This window comes from Coregonus clupeaformis, chromosome 11, assembly GCF_020615455.1.
Source record: "Coregonus clupeaformis isolate EN_2021a chromosome 11, ASM2061545v1, whole genome shotgun sequence".
NCBI lineage: Eukaryota > Metazoa > Chordata > Actinopteri > Salmoniformes > Salmonidae > Coregonus > Coregonus clupeaformis.
The window spans coordinates 33,972,819-33,991,173 of NC_059202.1; the positions used below are offsets into that span (position 1 = coordinate 33,972,819).

An 18,355-nucleotide genomic window follows, 5' to 3' on the forward strand; every position below is an offset into this window, starting at 1 on the left:
GCCAAGAGTGTGCAAAGCTGTCATCAAGGCAAAGGGTGGCTACTTTGAAGAATCTCAAATATAACATCTATTTTGATTTGGTTAACACTTTTTTGGTTACTACATGATTCCATATGTGTTAATTCATAGTTTTGATGTCTTCACTATTATTCTACAATGTAGAAAATAGTAAAAATAAATAAAAACCCTTGAATTAGTAGGTTTTCTAAATCTTTTGACCGGTAGTGTATATATCCACAAATATTGACCACGGCGATCACCATTTCCCCATTCACTCTAATCGAGGATTATGGAAACGATGCCTGCAGTACCGCGGTCGGCCTTCAACTTGAAATCCTCTATGCGAGTAGGCAGTCGTTCTCCCCTGGTTGGGAGGGAGGAGTGATCCTTTGTTAGTGTAGTTTACCTTTCTGCTGCTTTTCGACTGTAACACCAGTGTTATATACACCCTGATGTTATACTAGGGACATTTTTGTTTCTATAGCTAAGGCTGACAGTGAGGACTTGTGAAGTGCATAATCAACTACCTCTGCATAATCAAAACAGTTGCTTTGTGAGAAGGTGTTAAAGTTCGCAGTTAGCCATTGTTATGACAAAAATGTAAACGTTATGTAAATGAAGCTGAAAAGTACCAGTGGCCTGGCTTTTGCCCCAAGTGAGAGCAGGTCCGCCAGTGCCATGGCCCAGTGAGACACTGGTGCCAGCCTGCGTAGATGTAAACAGAAAAGTCTGAGCCTTTTGGGTAAAACACTGGGGTAAATCCTGAATGGAAATGCTTAGTCAGTTTACTCACCAAGCAACTCATTCACTGTCTATAGTTTTCAAAAGGATGACGACAAGTTGTCATTATGTAGGTTTATTACAGTTATGCACTCCTATAAAAATAACATCTGTCCCGATTTTAGATTTTCATTCCAATTTCAGTATAGGAGTTATTCTGTACCAGCATGATTTTTAAACACTGTAAGCAATTGGTTATTTCTAATAAGATCGTCAGGGTTGCTTGAACTGGTCATTTCTGAAAAGCTTGTCCAATGTAGGCTAGGATATGGAGTTGCAGGTGTTGAGCCCAGGGCCCAGGTCCTCCGCGTCTCTGTCCGTGATTGGCTGGGGCTTTGATCAGAGCAAGCCTTTAATCCAGAGGAGCCCTGCCTGCAGTATATTGACAGGAATGCTCCTGGGTGTGTCATCTTGTGGGGAGAGGGAAGAAAAAGAGCTTTGAATTCTGCAGCGAGCAGCTAACCGAGCTATGCGGTACGATTAGTGATGACGTGCGTTTGGTACAAACGTATGGAAAACTCTTAGGATAGAGGGAAACTGATTGCGTGGAAGGCACTCCACATTCTTTCTGGTCAACTCTGATCTCTCAATGTGGGCAATCTTAGTTTATTGCAACTTTATAATTAGCTGTAATTACAGTGTGTAGTGAAAAAGACACTGTCAATTTGAAGAAGGCCTACATTTGTTTGGTGCTGTTGTGCTTAGCCTTCATTCAGCTCGCCACAGCTATCATAAAATAACATGCTCAAAGTAAAAAAGAATGAAGTCATAATGATGATGATGATGATGATCAAACACTAAACCATATGTTTTAGCTGGAGATTTTGTGTAATGTTCACCCACACAATGCAACAACCTTCTAGCACAGGATGACAAGAAAAGTGTGTGCTGTCAGAGTCATGGACAGATGACTTGTTGCATCATGCACGTCAAACGACCTATCCCACAAGATAGCATAGGCTTAGACAACGTCATAATATGCACTTTCAAAGACCACATCACAGGTGTGGGCAGCCCCTGTAGACACGTTCCCTGGTTGTTTGTCCCAGGGAGGGAGGGAGGTACACATATACTTGTGGTGCTTTAAAGGGTAACTCCCAACCCAAATTTCAGCCTTTGCCCAAGCCCTTTAAATAATTTTAAAAAATGCATTCAGGTGAGAAGTTGTAGGTGGAGGGAATTGCTCATAAATATTCATTTTAGAGGTGGGAAAAAGTAGTTGTACCTGATCCCAACACTTTCTCAATAAAGCATATTTACCAGAAGTCCACTGGCACGCTCTGATAATAAAATGATGTGCATTGCGAGCAAACATGGCTCTGGACAGTTAGCTCACAGTGGTAAGGCACTGAGTTCCTGATGTCTATTGCCACTTGCGGTGTAAGTTTGAATCCCCCATAGGGCGTAAAAATAAATATTTGGAATGTGGACTCACATTTATTGCGGTATTGTGTTGGGAAGAAAAGTGCAATCATCACCTTGAAAATGAAGATTAGGGGCTCAATTCAATCCAACCCGCATTGCAGTATTTACACAGTAGCTCTTTTTCCAATGGTGAAATGACTCACAGATTGGTCTTGGGTACTGTATAAAAACCTACAACTACTACCAGGGCGACCCCTCCCACAGGTATGCTTTCACTTTTCTGAATTATAAGTGTGGGCACAGGATGAATATTATAAATAAAGGATTTGAAGAAAATAAAAAAATCTCTGCCCCATGTGGAACTAGAACTATTGAACTATGAGCCAACTATTTTAGCAGACTGCACCACCAATCAGTCATAGCGGTTGGGGAAAAACTACAATTTCTTGACATGACCACCATTGTCATCTATTTCTTGTTACGATGGATGTAGCTACGAATATAAATGTATAATCCTCATAGCCGACATGTTTTTTTTTTTTTTTTGTAAAAGCACATAGATGTGTATGAAACAGTAAGCAAAAATGTTGAATTTGGTAATGTGCGGAAATGTGCCTTACTGCCTTTTGAAATGTTGTGTTACGGCAGTAGTCTAGTCAAGGAAGCATCATGTTAAATATATTGGCACACTCCACTTACCAAGACCAAATAAGGCACGCTGTCACCTGCTTTTATAGTAAGCCTTGAGGTGGTACCACCCAGCACATCTAGAAGGGAGTATATTTCATACCTAACCCCTCCTTTTGAGCTGACGTAGAGGAACCTTCTCAAGGTGCCTCTACATCACGATTTCAATGGTAGAGTAGAACCGCTAGGGGCAAAAATAGCTAGATTTACTTTGAAAATACCAAAATATATCACTTTTGCAACAAACTGTCAAAATGAAGACCATAATTGACGTGTTTCACTATGACTAAGCCTAAAACATCTGTTGTTCGATGGATTTCTTTTTTCTTTCATGAAAGTTACTCAAATATATGTATTCCTGTACATTCATAAATAATGAACTGTAAAATTAGTATCCCAGGTCAAGGACAGACTATTGGACTATGGCTCTCCACCCCCTCACTACCGGTCTGGTCCCTGAAGTTAGCTCTCTCAGGAAGATGGCTGTCTGGACCTGTGTGTGTGTGTATGTGTGTGTGCGTTTGGACAGGATGACAGGTTGTTTGTCCTGGTGAGGATTAATAAGCTCCCCCTCCATCCTCTGTGGTCAGTGAGCCAGTGAACCAGGTCCAGAGACATGACAGGCACTCCCCTGCACCAGACTAAACCTGGCTGCACCAGACCCAGTCCCAGCATCCACCGTAAACCTGGCTGCTCCAGACCCAGTCCCAGCATCCACCGTAAACCTGGCTGCACCAGACCCAGTCCCAGCATCCACCGTAAACCTGGCTGCTCCAGACCCAGTCCCAGCATCCACCGTAAACCTGGCTGCTCCAGACCCAGTCCCAGCATCCACGTAAACCTGGCTATACCCGACCCAGTCCCAGCATCCACCGTAAACCTGGCTGCTCCAGACCCAGTCCCAGCATCCACGTAAACCTGGCTATACCCGACCCAGTCCCAGCATCCACCGTAAGCCTGGCTGCTCCAGACACAGTCCCAGCATCCACCGTAAACCTGGCTGACCCAGTCCCAGCATCCACCATAAGCCTGGCTGCTCCAGACCCAGTCCCAGCATCCACCGTAAACCTGGCTGCTCCAGACCCAGTCCCAGCATCCACCGTAAACCTGGCTGCTCCAGACCCAGTCCCAGCATCCACCGTAAGCCTGGCTGCTCCAGACCCAGTCCCAGCATCCACCGTAAACCTGGCTGCTCCAGACCCAGTCCCAGCATCCACCGTAAACCTGGCTACACCCGACCCAGTCCCAGCATCCACCGTAAGCCTGGCTGCTCCAGAATCACAGCCATCAGTTAAGGCCACCCTGCTTTCTCCCTTTCCTCTGACCAGCAGTACAGGTCCTGGGTGTGCTTTGATTTCCTGTTTGGACCATTAGCCTACTTTCTGATCTGATACTGAAGCTTTATGAACTTCATAATTCATGGAGCTACTGTAATAGGCCCTTTTTCATTGCCGAGTTACTTGAGTTGGTGGTTATGTGAAAAGTAATGTTTATAATAGAAGTAGTGAAGTGCTCCTCTTGATGAAGATGAATATCAGTGGCCTGCTTCAGTGTGATAGTTTCCTCTGGAGACCAAGGCCCAGTAAACACACCCTTATAAATAAACACTGCCTACGTAAGAGAGAAGTACAGTGTGAGAGAACACAACACAGGGCTGAAGAGACCTGCTCATAATGGAGCTCCCACCCACCATTTTGCCTTGAAGTTTAACGGCACCAGGGATGGGCACAAAGGAGGTAAAATTGAGAATAAACGAGAGAAATCAGCCAGGCGAGGCAGTAACGGTGACAAACGATTCCCATTGAATGTGCCAACTAGTCCAGCAGCACCAACGGCAGCCAGTGTGACTGAACTGAATTTAAGAATGACTTGGCGCAGTGTTGTTCAGGATTGGCCAGCTTCACCTCGTTGTGTTTGCTTTTGGTCTATTTTGACCTTTTCAAGTCTGTCTGTTCACGGCTGAATGTCTCCATATGTACGTTTTTGAGGGTAATAATTCTGATGTGTCTAGCTGTATGGTAATATAACAGACATTCCAGTGTCCATATGGAAATAGCACTGCCAGGTGATTTTTATGGTATGTTTGTGTGTTCCACTGTATTGAATAGGGGCTTTGGATGGCGTTGGGGTTTTGGATGGCATTGAGTTCAGAATGTTTTTCCTTTGGTGTCAGTCATCAAAACAATTTGCCAAAAGCCATCAGATCATAGTGGGTCAGTAAAGTGATAATCTGTGGATTTTTAAGGTTAGAAAGGAGTTATCCTCCCTAAGGTGCTTACAGTCACACCTTAATGAAGCGTCTGCTAAATGGCATATTATTATTATTTATTATAATGCATGAATCCCCACTAAAACATCACAAGGGGTACGCCACAGGGAAGATTGCTCCAGTGCCCTATAGGAGGAGATTACTCAAGACCTCCTTAATAACAGACAAGCTCCTTATTGTCCTTGTTATATGTCCCTGTGTTTAATGGCAATCCAAGTTTAACATATGGTTTAGTCTAACAGGGTGTGGTCAGGGTCTAATTGTCTGCTAGGAGTAGGAGGGAGCTGAGAGGGAGGGAGCCTGGGAGGGCTTAGCTAAGTATGGACTTGGTGCAGCAGCAGGGTTGATGGCTATTCTGGTGCCACAATGGAGTCATGTGTTTGGGAAGTGTTTTTAGAGCAGTGGCCCACATGAGCGCTCCCGCACAATATCCCCTCTGTCTGCCTCCTTGCCTCAACTTCTCATTCACCTCTAACTGATTTCTGCTCCTCGACGCACGCAGCTGCTCCCCCCCCATCCACCCCTCCCAGACTCTCTTCTGTGCTCAGGCTTATCCAGAAGGGATGCAACATTACAGAACGTACAAATATGCTTCTCTGTGATGTAGAATGAACAGTCGTCAGCTCTAGCATTAATAGTAAGCTCTATGGTTTACATTTCTCTATGCAAAATTCTATACAGTGTACATTGCACCCCACTGACTAAACCCCTGGGTCAGAGCAGTTTTCCAGGGCAGAAGGCATTGGGACTCGCCACCCGCCAGGATGTCCCGAGCCATGGAACGCTTTGGATTTCAATATTGTAAACAAATCGTCTGCTGAGAATCGTCTGCTGGGAAACTCATCTATTGTCATGCATGCAGGTCTCCTGGATTGGAAGTTTGCATGTGATTTATATAGAAACCTCATGTTGGTCTGCTGCCGGCCATGCAGCCATCGTGCACTGCTTTTCGACTGTAACACCAGTGTTACACTAGTGTATACTATAAATCCATTTTATTTGTCAGCATGCCAATTGCATGCTCCCTCAACTTGAGACGTCTGTGGCATTGGTTTGTGTGACAAAACTGCACATTTTAGTGGTCTTTTATTGTCTCCAGCGTAATGATCATGCTGTTTAATCAGCTTCTTGATATGCCACACCTGTCATGTGGATGGATTATATTGGCAAAGGAGAAATGCTCACTAACAAGGATGTAAACAAATTTGTGCGCAACATTTTAGAGAAATAGGCTTTTTGTGTGTATGGAACATTTCTGTAAGGCTCTCACTTTGGGCCAAAGCCAGGCCACTGGTACTTTTCAGCTGGCATTTACATAACAAAGGCTTAACTGTGAACTTAAACACCTTCTCACAAAGCAACTGTCCTGATGATGCGGAGTTATTGATTCTGCTCACCCAAAGTCTTTAGTGTCACATTCCTGATGGAAACACAATAACACTAGAGCTTACATTAACACTGGCGACACACTGGTGTGGGGTAAGTCTTCGATGGAAGTGCAGCATATGGGCTAGGGGCTGGTCTAGCACTCTACTCAGCTCCTCTCCTGGCACTGACACCCTGTGCAGGGGAAACTAACTAACTTGGCATCTGGACTTCGTTACTGGAGCATTGCCACATGTGAGGCTGTGGGGGAGCGGAGCTGTGGCCAGGCCTGTCAGATTACTGACCCGCTGTGTAAATTACACAAAAGGGTTTTATTGAGCACGGATAAAATTGGTGTTGAATTCCCTGAGGAAGAGAGGGAGAGGTTCGATACAGTCTCATCCCGGGGTCATGGTCCAGTTACATATTTTGCAAACATACGCCCTGCTGCGTACTTTACAAACAGCCCTCTGCAATACCTGGAAATACCTTGTGTGAACACAGGGTTAGGTCTATACCTGCCTTCAAGAGGATGTGAGATGGTGGCGGCATTGTTTATCTACTGATCTGTTGTGCATGTTTTTGCTGTACCTAATCAATACAGTACAGTCAGCTGACCATACCAACTGTCATCCCATCATTAGTGCTCTTCTGTTTGGTTCTGGTATGTCAGATGTCTGGCTGGTTCATTCTTATTCTTTTCTTTCTTGTCTGTCAGCTTACTTTTATATCAAATTTATAAAATCAAATGCAGTTTTGGATCCCTGTATTTTCTTTTCTCTTTTCTTTTCACTGAAGAAAGAAGAAGCAGATGTTCTTGAGCTCATGTTTTATTGTTCATGGCTGGCCAGGCTTAGAGATCCGAGTGGCGTTGGTAGGGAGGAGGGGGCTGCCTGCCTCGCTCTTTTCTGCTGGTCTTTTAGTTTCTCTTTTTCCCCGGCCGTCTGCTAGAAGAGTTAAGTCTCCGATTGAGGTGATTCTGAAACGAAGGCAGCATTTCTGTTTCAGCCACATGCTCCAGTGAGAGAGAGACTTTCATTCAGGCTGACTGGTTGCATCTGCTCTCTATAAAAGGGCCTCTGGCTGATTTACCACTGCATGCCCTTCTCTTTGTGCCTGGAGGACAATTGCAGCTTTTCGACTGTTACACTTATGTTATACTAGGGAAATTGTGTTTCCATAGCTAGGGCTGACAGTGAGGACTTGTGAAGAGCAGAATCAACATCTCTGCATAATAAAGTTGCTTTGTGAGAAGGTGCTTATGTTCACAGTTAGTCATTGTTATTTAAATGACAGCTGAAAAGTACCAGTGGCCTGGCTTTGGCCCCAAGTGAGAGCAGGTCCGCCGGAGCCATGGCCCAGTGAGACATGGGTGCCAGCCCACGTAGATGGAAACAGAAAACCCTTTTTGGTAAAACACTGAGGTAAATCCTGTATGGAAATGCACCAATTGTGTTTGGCCCCGGGCCAGCTCTGCTGCTCATCCCTGTCAGGCTAGCTGCTGATGGACGCCTCAATGGCCCTTGTCTCCAGGTGGTCTGCAGGAAGATATACACGGAGTGTACAACACATTAGGAACACCTTCATTGAGGCAAGGTGTCGAAAGCGTTCCACAGGGATGCTGGCCCATGTTGACTCCAATGCTTCCAACAGTTGTGTCAAGTTGACTGGATTGTCCTTTGGGTGGTGGACCAGTCTTGATACACATGGGAAGCTGTTGAGCGTGAAAAACCCAGAAGCGTTGCAGGTTTTGACACTCAAACCGGTGCACCTAGCACCTGCACCTAGCACCTCCCGAGTGGCACAGTGGTCTAAGGCACTGCATCGTAAATTGCTCTGGATAAGAGTGTCTGCTAAAATGCCTTTTTTTTTTAAATACCTTGTTCAAAGGCACTTAAATATTTTGTCTTGCCCATTCACCCGCTGAATGGCACACATACAATCCATGTCTCAATTGTCTCAAGGCTTAAAAATCATTCTTTAACCTGTCTCCTCCCCTTCATCTACACTCATTGAAGTGGATTTAACAAGTGACATCAATAAGGGATCATAGCTTTCACCTGGTCAGTCTGTCATGGAAAGAGCAGTTGTTCCTAAAGTTTTGTACACTCAGTGTACTAATCCTGACATCACACTAATGGGAAGCCTAACCCTGACATTCATCACAGCATGGGAAGCTTTTGTACCATTTCTTCTGCCCCTCTCTCTTGCCTGGTTCAAAGGGAATGTCAGCTAGCTCAGGTTTTAGGAGACCAGGCCACTCAGAATCCACTTCCTGTGGGTGGAGCCCCATATAGCTGTGATGTGATGTGTGTGGGTTAATCACCAAATGCCTTCAATGGTCTGTCTGTGAGTCTCTGTAATGGCTCATTCACTTCCTGCCAGTCACCCAGCGGTGGTTCAGCTCTGAGCTTTGTGTTAGCAGCAACCTGACAGACGTCTACAGTTCACTGACTAATACAGTGAAGCGCTCATAATCTTATGGCTGTCAGCTCAGTGAGGTCACTTAATCCTTGTTCTTATGCTATCTGAGTGACTCTAACATTACAAAAAATAAATGGGGGGCCCATGCCATTACATTTTTTAAATTTTAGATCCTCCCTGACTGTCTCGTTTTTAGATTGTTAGTTCTCAAAAATTCTTATTTTAAAAATATATCTTTACTTTATATCTGGTTTTAGTCGTTTTGAGTTTACACCAAAATATTTTTTGGGTTTTAATCGTTTTTTAAATCACATTTTTGCAGTGGCAGCCATGATTTACCATATAGGGGAAACACTGACCTTGGGCGGGGTTTATAGCTCTACATGGAGTGGAGGAGTGAGTAACATGGCATAGTTGGTATTCCAGGCCAGGCTGTCAGGCGAATCGCTCAAGTCACAACGTTTCCCTATCTCTGATAAAGGCTGTGTATGTTACATGTTTGCAGATTGTTGTGCCTTGCCCCATATTGAAGCCAGCACCACTAATTGTTTTACTCGGCACCACTAATTGTTTCATTCGTGTTTCAAGAAACACATTCCTGATTTCCATTACACAAAGTTGGTTTGGCACTCACATTTTTATGTAGTCCAATAAAGCAGTTATGCCATTTGTGTGCATTTACATCTGTCTTCCTGATGATATCTTTAGAATTCAATAAAACCTAACTCAAGGTTTATTACTGAGTGTTGCGTATGGAGCTCATTGAAATATTGGTCACATCACAAGTGATACAGTATTTGTTACGGTCCTTAGGATTGAAAAGCCACAGCAAATTACCCAGCGATAGAAATGTGTGGTCTTACACAAACTGGCATAGTTTATATTGCTCAAAGGGTGCTTTCATGGGACATCATGAGACGGTAGGCCTAATCATCATTGTTGTTGGGCTAATTGTTAGAACATTTTATCTTTACACTTACTAAAGGTCATGAAAATATTCTGATTTAGGCTAGACCTAGTCCCATTGAGGGGATAGGGGTACCTTCACCAATAACCTACTTATAAGTAGCTTGTTTGTCTTATTTCCTCATCTGCCCATAGTAAGCAGCAAAGACCTGAGCTTAGCCCCAACCATGGATCCATTATCTTTATCTTTGGAATTCTGGGCATCCTCCACGCTTCCAGAGGGTTCTGAGATAAGCTAAAGCATTCGCAATAACCCATTTGATTGCGTTCTGAGACCCCTCGCACAGCTTTGCATCTCTGCTTTGAAGCCATTGTGGGTATCAGTGGAAATAGTTAAACTGACAGATTTAAACCAGACCAGCTCATAATGCAGGATAATGATAATGCAGTTTTTTGTGGTCCACTTTTGCATGCCTTGGCATTTTTTGGCCTGGATTTCTGGGGTTGTGGTCAACAATCGAGTCACTGACTGCTGTTTTGTAGCTCTCTTTCCCTTCTGAAATGGGACCTAAATGATTCCAGAGTTTCTCTTACTGATGATGCAATTCTCTGACCATGGTCTCTTTACTGTTTAGTTGCTGTTCTGTCCGGGAGCACTTTATAGTGAATGTGGAGAAGAGGCCTATATTGGTAATTCAGGCTTTTTGCATGTTTACCAAGAGGAAACAATGGCTTTTAAGATAATGTTTTGATAACAAAATTAACCTATTCCTTGGTTGGGAGTGGGACTGTTTTCTTGGGGGCATGTAGGTCAGCATTTTGTATCTTTCACATTGAAAAACCTAACTCTTGCCTGGTGACAGCAGTGATACATGATGGGTGGATGCGGCTATGTGCCTAAAGTAATAGTTCTGGATCTTGTTACTAAAGCATTGCTGCCTGCCATACAGTGATTTAGGTCAGTCTCTTGTTTCTTGTGTTTTTCTCTCTCTCTCTCTCTCTCTCTCTCTCTCTCTCATTCACTTAGTAGAACTACCAATGCCAAGTAACAGTAGGTTACATGATACATTATACTGGGCTATACTGACGGTGAAGACCGCAATGAAAATATAATAACTGTCAAAACCGTTTTAAACACGCCAACATTCATTTTTTAAATTAACTTTATTTTAATGTAGATAAACTTTACCTAATAGCGGGAGTGTTTACTAACGATTATAAGCAATTGGTTTCCTAAATTAATCTGTCTATTAAACTGTCTACACTTCCTCCTCTTTCCAACTGTCGTTTGATGGTCAGCAACTAAACCGCTAGATGCGTGGGGGTGTAGAAGTGATAGCCTATGGCACTTCAGTAAAACAATCTTTGATGTGTTGGCTTTCTTTTATACAATGCATGTTTAAATTTCTTGCTAGTAAATAAATAAATCGGTCTTCTTTTAAAAAAGGTTGAATGTGTCTGACTTAATTCATTATTCAATAGCAGTCGACAAGGTTGTTTTGGCTCTGAGGCCTATAATACGCTAATATTGTTTCAAATGGACAGTGCTCAAATCCTATCAAACCTGGCAATCATTAAAACCTATTTTAATGATTGTAAATTTCATCTTCATTATATTGCATAGCCGTCTCTCTCCCCTTCATACTTCCCTTGTCAATTCATTATCTTATAGTGTACTTTTGGTTTTTGAATCTCTTTTAAGGAAAGGATAAATATTTGCTCTTGTGTCTGACATACGCTGGTGGCTTTGATTGGCGGGTTATTTTATTGGGGTGTGTGAGTTTGCTGATTTCACTCTATAGGCCTATATGTCCATTCCAAAAGTTTCTGGACTCTCTCTTTAAGTCTAGACTCTCTCTTTAATAAGAATCTAATGCTCCTGCCATTATTTAATCTTGTGAAAGGCCCTTTCTCACCAAGTCCGTTATTTACGTCCAAATAATTAGGAAGACATTATTTTTGTTTTTTACACCGTTGACAACAATTGCGAAATATTGTCCTGCCACAATCTGTCAATTATTTATTCAGAACTCTCTGGCTGTTGTTTTCTAAACGTTTGCAATGTATCAGTGCAGCAAGGTATCAATTTAGCCAATGTGATCACATCACACCAGAGCTAGGCTACACGTTGCTCTCGCCTTTCAAACTTCCCCACCAGTTCATTGCCAACGGTGTAGCCTATTTTATAGCCATTCAGAAAGCTAGAGGATCGACAGATGCTTCTCTCCTTGAATAGGCCTAATCCTATTAGTTTTTAAAAATGCTCAAAATACGTTTCAAACTATATTGCTGTTCATTGTCTATATATACACTACATGACCAAAAGTATCTAGACACCTGCTCGTCGAACATCTCATTCCAAAATCCTGGGCATTAATATGGAGTTGGTCCCTCCTTTGCTGCTATAATAGCCTCCACTCTTCTGGGAAAGCTTTCCACTAGATTTTGGAACCTTGCTGCGGGCATTAGTGAGGTCGGGCACTGATGTTGGGCGATTAGGCCTGGCTCGCAGTCGACTTTCCAATTCATCCCAAAGGCATTCGATGTGGTTGAGGTCAGGGCTTTGTGCAGGCCAGTCAAGTTCTTCCACACCGATCTCGACAAACCTTTTCTGTATGGACCTCGCTTTGTGCACGGGGGCATTGTCATGATGAAATAGGAAAGGGCCTTCCCCAAACTGTTGCCACAAAGTTGGAAGCACAGAATCGTCTAGAATGTCATTGGTATGCTGTAGTGTTAAGATTTCCCTTCACTGGAACTAAGGGGCCTAGCCCAAACCATGAAAAACTGCCCCAGACCATTATTCCTCTTCCACCAAACTTTACAGCTGGCACTATGCATTCGGGCAGATGGTGAAGCGTGATTCATCACTCCAGAGAACGCGTTTCCACTGCTCCAGAGTCCAATTTCGAGCTTTACACCACTCCAGCCGACGCTTGGCATTGCGCATGGTCATCTTAGGCTTGTGTGCGTGGGGCTGCCATGGAAACCCATTTCATGAAGCTGCCGAAGGGAAAAGTTATTGTGCTGACGTTGCTTCCAGAGGCAGTTTGGAACTCGGTAGTGAGTGTTGCAACCGAGGACAGACCATTTTTACACGCTACTCACTTCAGCACTCGGCGGTCCCATTCTGTGAGCTTGTGTGGCCTACCGTTTCGCACGTTTCCACTTCACAATAACAGCACTTACAGTTGACTGGGGCAGCTTTAGCAGGGCAGAAATTTGGCGAACTAACTTGTTGGAAAGGTGGCATCCTATGACGGTGCCACGTTGAAAGTCACTGAGCTCTTCAGTAAGGCCATTCTACTGCCAATGTTTGTCTATGGAGATCGCATGGCTGTGTGCTCGATTTTATACTCCTGTCAGCAACGGGTGTGGCTGAAATAGCCAAGTCCACAAATTTGAAGGGGTGTCCACACACTTTTGTGTGTGTATATAGGTACTCATTCAAGAGCTTGAGAGAGGGGGAAGAGAGAGGCCAGTGGAGTTGCCAGTGGAGAGGCGTGAATTGCGCAAGAAGGGAACAGTGAAGACAGAGGTGTAAGTTAGAAGTTAATTAATATATTAATGTGTCATTCGTATAGCCTATATATTAAACTAAATATTATAAGCCTGCTAAAGTGAATCTAGGCGACCACCTGTGCTATAGGCAACCCTAAAAGAAAGAGCAAAAAAATACATATGCCGGAATTGACCCTTATCAATAAGTGGTTGCACAGATTTAGATAAAGCACTCAAATTAGTGTTTAAATAACCACACACAGCTTCACTAAAATTGATCAGTGGCTGATTTTTATTAGGCTATGGACAGGTTGCCTGATCATTAGGCTATGGACAGGTTGCCTGATCATTAGGCTATGGACAGGTTGCCTGATCATTAGGCTATGGACAGGTTGGCTGATCATTAGGCAATGGACAGGTTGGCTGATCATTAGGCAATGGACAGGTTGGCTGATCATTAGGCAATGGACAGGTTGGCTGATCATTAGGCAATGGACAGGTTGGCTGATCATTAGGCAATGGACAGGTTGGCTGATCATTAGGCAATGGACAGGTTGGCTGATCATTAGGCAATGGACAGGTTGGCTGATCATTAGGCAATGGACAGGTTGGCTGATCATTAGGCTATGGACAGGTTGGCTGATCATTAGGCTATGGACAGGTTGCCTGCATGTGTTTCTATTTTCTAATGGTTGTTAATTTCATCTTCATGCCTGTCACAGCTGTCTCTATATTATCCCCCTTAAAACTTTCCTCGTCAATGTGATATGATAGGCTACATTGATAGGCTACATTGATTTAGCATTATTCTATAATGTAGACAATTTTTGGTTATCCTACAGAAGGGATTTGAAGCTAAGGCAAGGTTTTTAATATGTTTTTGGGAAAGAACAAATGTATGTCCTTATGTGTCTGGGTGAGATGCGCTGCAGGCGGCTTTGATTGATTGGTCCATTTAGGTGGGTGGGTATGCGTGTATGAGTAAACTAATTCTCTATGTCCATTCAGAAAGTTTCCTGAAATAGGCCTGTCTGGGCTTCATCTCTTTAATGAGAAACTGTGTCTTGTTGCAGGGTCAGCATATGTGCGAGGAATGACGACAGGAGCCAGTTTTGCATTTCCTCTCTTATTAAATGGGGTGCATCTGAATGAAACGTAGCCAAGCTCCGTTCAGGATTCATCCTATTGGATGCATAGCCTATATGTTAATATTATTTTTCCAGTAGTGTATGATTTCTCTCATTACAGCGTCCTCTCTAGCCACTGAACAACATATTGCCACAGAGAATGACCGCAGCAGCGTTGGTGACATTATGCTAATTGTTCGGAAAAGTGGAGGGAAAAACGCATCGGACTTGGTGTGAAATGGTTTAGTGGGTCAAAATCGGAATCTGTTTTTTTGGGGGGGAATTCCTCTCCAATCTGACATTTCTTAATTTGTATACTATACTAATATTTAGAGGTAATAACTTGAATAATAATAATGAAATGCTACTGATAATAACGAAATGTAATGGTAATAGGGAAAGCCACGTGTTTCTTTTTGAGTTTGATATGCACCAATCCCCCAACGGTTATGTCGGTGACTGTGTACTGTGACCTCAAATTCCAAGACCGTCATAGCCCTACTCTGGGATTTTAGGCAGAGTCAGATTTCCCATGAGTTGACCTTTTGGCAACAGCTTAATAAAGCATGCCTGTCTCATCTGGTCCAAGGTGACATTGCGTTTTTATGTTGATCATGTGACTCTTCTTCATAATGCTTTGAGTTTCTTTGGCGGTCGCCCATAAAGAGCTGCCAAAAGCTTGAGACGGTTAGTTTCACTTCTCTCAGGAAATCACTGATATCCTTGAGTTTACAGCCTGAACAGTCTCTTCACTCTTTCTGCTAAGGTGGAAGTTGAATCATCCATGAATGGGAAGATGAAGTGTGTGACAGTAGAGTGGGTGTCTGTGCGTGTTTCTGTTAGTGTTCAACTCGGATGTTGAGGTGAAGAGTTATTTGCTGCTGACAGTAAAGTTTCTGTGGCTGTGCTTTTTTTTAGAGTAGGCCTATCATGTGACAGCTACTGTAGTGATGAAGACAAACGAGTCACGGCATGGGTGTCCGATGTGTGCGATCAATTAACCCAATGACAACAGAACAATTCTCACTAGTGGAAAATCTGTAAATCCCATGTGTGCAAATCAAATGTAGCCTGCGGTCAGGGAAATTTGAGGCTGGATTCTAGATGCAGAAAACCTGAGAAACTGGGAACATTCCCTGTGTCAGATGGACAGTGACACAAAGCTAAAACTTTGAATGGCAGTCCTTTTCAATGTCAGTGATTTTAGCATTGGTTCGCGAAACTACCTCTAACTTCCTTCATACTGGACACAGAGACATAAAAATGGTATCCACAAGTTCATCTGTTTTTTTTATAAAAATGTTTTGGTTGTACTGGCCCTTGCCCCTTGGTATAGCCTACTTAGTACGGCTGACCCAAATTAGTTGACTGGTCGACTGAGATTGTTTTAGTCGAGCACAAATATATATATATATATATATATATATATATATATATACAGTGAGGGAAAAAAGTATTTGATCCCCTGCTGATTTTGAAGCAATCAATCAATCCGATTCCAAACTCTCCACCATGGCCAAGACCAAAGAGCTCTCCAAGGATGTCAGGGACAAGATTGTAGACCTACACAAGGCTGGAATGGGCTACAAGACATCGCCAAGCAGCTTGGTGAGAAGGTGACAACAGTTGGTGCAATTATTGGCAAATGGAAGAAACACAAAAGAACTGTCAATCTCCCTCGGCCTGGGGCTCACCTCGTGGAGTTGCAATGATCATGAGAACGGTGAGGAATCAGCCCAGAACTACACGGGAGGATCTTGTCAATGATCTCAAGGCAGCTGGGTCCATAGTCACCAATAAAACAATTGGTAACACACTACGCCGTGAAGGACTGAAATCCTGCAGCGCCCGCAAGGTCCCCCCTGCTCAAGAAAGCACATATACAGGGCCGTCTGACGTTTGCCAATGAAAATCTGAATGATTCAGAGGAGAACTGGGTGAAAGTGTTGTGGTCAGACGAGACCAAAATGGAGCTCTTTGGCATCAACTCAACTCGCCGTGTTTGGAGGAGGAGGAATGCTTCCTATGACCCCAAGAACACCATCCCCACCGTCAAACATGGAGGTGGACACATTATGCTTTGGGGGTGTTTTTCTGCTAAGGGGACAGGACAACTTCACCGCATCAAAGGGACGATGGACGGGGCCATGTACCGTCAAATCTTGGATGAGAACCTCCTTCCCTCAGCCAGGGCATTGAAAATGGGTCGTGGATGGGTATTCCAGCATGACAATGACCCAAAACACACGGCCAAGGCAACAAAGGAGTGGCTCAAGAAGAAGCACATTAAGGTCCTGGAGTGGCCTAGCCAGGCTCCAGATCTTAAACCCATAGAAAATCTGTGGAGGGAGCTGAAGGTTTGAGTTGCCAAACGTCAGCCTCGAAACCTTAATGACTTGGAGAAGATCTGCAAAGAGGAGTGGAACAAAATCCCTCCTGAGATGTGTGCAAACCTGGTGGCCAACTACAAGAAACGTCTGACCTCTGTGATTGCCAACAAGGGTTTTGCCACCAAATACTAAGTCATGTTTTGCAGAGGGGTCAAATACTTATTTCCCTCATTAAAATGCAAATCAATTTATACATTTATGTCATGCGGTTTTCTGGATTTTGTTGTTGTTATTCTGTCTCTCACTGTTCAAATAAACCTACCAGTAAAATGTTTGGACACACCTACTCATTCAAGGGTTTTTCTTTATTTTTACTATTTTCTACATTGTGGAATAATAGTGAAGATATCAAAACTATGAAATAAAACATATGGAATCATGTAGTAACCAAAAAAGTGTTAAACACTTTTTTGTGCAAAGCTGTCATCAAGGCAAAGGGTGGCTACTTTGAAGAATCTCAAATACAAAATATATTTTGATTTCTTTAACACTTTTTTGGTTACATGTGTTATTTCATAGTTTTGATGTCTTATATATATATATATATATATATATATATATATATATATATATATATATATATATATATATATATATAATAAAATATACACAGTTGAAGTCGGAAGTTTACATACACTTAGGTTGGAGTCATTTAAACTTTTTTTTTCAACCACTCCACAAATTTCATGTTAACAAACTATAGTTTTGGCAAGTCGGTTAGGACATCTACTTTGTGCATGACACAAGTAATTTTTACAACAATTGTTTACGGACAGATTATTTCACTTATAATTCACTGTATCACAATTCCAGTGGGTCAGACGTTTACAGACACTAAATTGACTCTGCCTTTAAACAGCTTGGAAAATTCCAGAAAATGATGTCATGGCTTTAGAAGCTTCTGATAGGCTAATTGACATCATTTGAGTCAATTGGAGGTGTACCTGTGGATGTATTTCAAGGCCTACCTTCAAACTCAGTGCCTCTTTGCTTGACATCATGGGAAAATCAAAAGAAATCAGCCATGCTGAAAAAGAACCCCTGCTCTACTGTATGGCCTAATCAGTTTCTATGGTGAGGATGTGTTTGTTTACACCAACACATCTGTGGCTTTCTCATTGGCGTATCATAGAGATGGGCTTCTTGCATGAAGTGAGGAGATGAGGTGTGCATCAAACTAATGCTCTAACCACCGCTTTAGTGCACACTTACAGGAAAATAAATGTCTCTACTCAACTTTACGCACACGATAGACTGATGATGTGGGTAAACCAAACGCAGGCAAACTTCGAGCTCAGTGATAACAGAAAAGTAAAACATCCGAAGCTGGGTCCCTGTCATCAATGTAGGCCCGGGACGTTAGTGAACATCCTTACACCCTAATAAAATGTCTGTACCACAGTTTACTTCAAGTAATCATGCAATTGGGCATGTAACAGTAATCTGCACTGATGGACTAAGCGTTAGCCTTCGTGAAAGGCCTATGCTATAGAAAAGGGTTGTTATTGTAATGATATCACTCAAGCATTAAGTACAGGGAA

The 18,355-nt window shown here is 43.0% G+C and overlaps 1 protein-coding gene across 7 annotated transcripts in view; it reads left to right on the forward strand.

The window, feature by feature from the left end:
* Positions 1-18,355, forward strand: part of LOC121576830 (unconventional myosin-IXb-like) — a 125,880-nt gene that overhangs the window by 3,513 nt on the left and 104,012 nt on the right. The gene's annotated exons all lie outside the window — the stretch shown is intronic.